This window comes from Pygoscelis adeliae, unplaced genomic scaffold (genome assembly GCF_000699105.1).
Source record: "Pygoscelis adeliae isolate BGI_AS28 unplaced genomic scaffold, ASM69910v1 Scaffold318, whole genome shotgun sequence".
NCBI lineage: Eukaryota > Metazoa > Chordata > Aves > Sphenisciformes > Spheniscidae > Pygoscelis > Pygoscelis adeliae.
Genome location: NW_008825430.1, coordinates 4874706 through 4877466, shown reverse-complemented (window position 1 = coordinate 4877466; position 2761 = coordinate 4874706).

Sequence of the window (2761 nt, the reverse complement as noted above, 5' to 3'; positions counted from 1 at the left end):
CGGCGGCTGGGCCGGCCCGGTGGTGATGCGCCGCTCCTTGAGAGGAGCGCTTTGGGGCAGGGTAGCCGTGCCGTGCCGTGCCGTGCCGTGCCGTGATCTCCTTCAGAAATACCGCCCCGTTCCCTGTAGAAAAACACCTTCTGCAACATCGATGCTGCAATATTAAACTAACCTTTTTGATGATACCGCACCTTTAGATTATATTTATTCTTCTGGCAGTCGCTCGGAAGCCCTACAGCCAGCGAGGATGTGGTGCGTGACTCTCATACGCTTTTTAAACAGACATTTTCCTCATCTTTTTCGTCTTGTGTGTTTTAGTATCTCATCAAGCTTCTACCCGGAAACAGTTACTGCCCTACGCATCTTGATGATGGCAAAGCCTGCAAATCGAGGGCTGTCAAAGTGATTGTTTTATCCGTAGCAATGCGTTGTTTTCATTGCTCTGCCTTGACCTAGTGCAAAAATCTGAAAAAAAATGACAGACCACACGTTTTTAAGGACAGAAGGGATCACTGGGGTCACCAGAACTGAGCACCGCGGTACAACATAGCAAACTCCAAATACTTCTTTCAGAAAGCTTGCACGATCAACGTGTGTTTTATTGAAAGCCTGGATCCTTGAGCCACTTTATGAAATACTCCGAAATTATCGGCAGTCTAGCTCTTTGTGTCAGGAGAGAAAGGAAAGGAAACAGCCTTTTTGTTTTGGCATGAATAGGTCACCTTATTTGTAGAGTCCTTCCACTCAGGTACGGTGGACAGCACGTTGACTGTGCATCAGTACAAATCAAACGGGACAGTCCTTTCAATAGGCTTGACCATATCTGAATAGTATATTTGTGTAGGAGGGGTTGAATGTGAGTGCTGTGGTTTAACCCGGCAGGCAGCTAAACACCACACAGCCGTTCGCTCGCTGCCCTGCCCCCGCAGTGGAATGGGGGAGAGAATGGGGGGGAAAAAAAAAGTAAAATTCGTGGGTTGAGATAAAGGCAGTTTAATAGGACAGAAAAGGAAGGGAAAATAATAATAATGATAAAAGAATATACAAAGCAAGCGATGCACAGTGCAATTGCTCGCTGACCGATGCCCAGCCAGTCCCTGAGCAGCGGCGGGTCAGCTGTCCTGGCTGTGCCCCCTCCCGGCTTCTTGTGCCCCTCCAGCCTGCTCAGTCGGTAGAGCATGGGGAGCTGAGAAGTCCTTGACTAGTGTAAGCACTGCTCAGCAACAACTGAAACATCGGTGTGTTATCAACATTGTTCTCACCCCAAATCCAACACACAGCACTGTACCAGCTACTAGGAAGGAAATTAACTCTATCCCTGCCGAAACCAGGACAGTGAGGAAAGGAGGTGCATGCCTGCACCCCCTAAAGAATGCTAAATACATTAGTTGGTATGAGGCATTGTGGTGTCTTGTGTCTCATAGAAGAGTATCTCTGTTAACTTACTGCAAAAAGGGATGAAAATTAGCATGCTGGCCAAGAGAGCAACAGTACTGCAGAGTTGTTCCCAGGCGCCCGAAAGAGCTCCTCTATGTAAGGAGTTACTTTGGAAAGGTATTCTTGATTTATCTCTCTCTGTGGATGGTCTTATTATGGAATTAAAACGTCTCGTAAAGAGTTGATCAGAAATACTTCTTTTTTTCTTTTTTTCTTTTTTTCTTTTTTTCTTTTTTTCTTTTTTTCTTTTTTTCTTTTTTCTTTTTTTCTTTTTTTCTTTTTTCTTTTTTCTTTTTTTCTTTTTCTTTTTTCTTTTTTTCTTTTTTCTTTTTTTCTTTTTTTTTTCTTTTTTCTTTTTTCTTTTTTCTTTTTTTCTTTTTTTCTTTTTTTCTTTTTTTCTTTTTTTTCTTTTTTTTTAATTTCTAACCCCGCCTGACCTTGAATTCACTTCCTTGGGTGGTTAAATCCTTTGGTCAGAAGCTGCCCCAAAAATGTGGGTGTCCTGTTGTCTCAGGACTGCGTTACAGTGGAAGGCTCAGGGCCCCTCGTAGCTCCCAAGGAAGGCATGGCTCCGAATTGGGCGCCGGGATAGGAAAGCTGCTGGGCGTTCAAGAGAGACTGTCTCCCTGCTGTCTTCCCTCTCTGCTGGCTTTTTGCCCGGGTAAAACCATCATGCTGTTTAAATCACATTCAGTATCTCATCCTTGATTAAGTAACATAAATGATGGATTTAAGGTCGTAGCATGCAGAGGTAAAAAGAGCAAACACAAAGTCAAACAAGTGGAGCGATGATCCTCCAGTAGGGACTCACTGGGCGACGAAGGCCAGCGAGATTGCTTCTGGGCTTTACTCTCACACCACAGGCTGTTCTTGTCCTCTTTAGAGCCATATGTAGGCACAGAAAGAGCCACTTTCACATCTTTTTTATACTGGCAGGCAGAGTCAGGATTGTCGTTCAGGACAGCTGCTTAAAGTACTAGAGCTTCCAGTATAGCATCGACGCTTAACGTATGGTATTGGCATAGATATTTCGCTGGCAGGCAGGGTAGGGTGTGCGTTTGCAGCACATCGTTGCTGACTCTGCGTGTGCGTGTGCGTGCCCTGAAGCGAAGTGCTTGGCAGCTCTCTCACCCTCTCCCACTGGAAACCCACGTCCCAGCTTGCCTGAGTTGCTGAGGTGGCTGTGTTCGTGTGAGTTGCTTGGAACAACAGTTGGTAAAATAATGTTAATGACTGGATGACCAGTGTTGAGAGGAGTTGTCAGCATCTCTTCAAATGTTGTCTGAGAACGGGACAAGTAGGCTTCGTATTTCCAGCTGTTGCT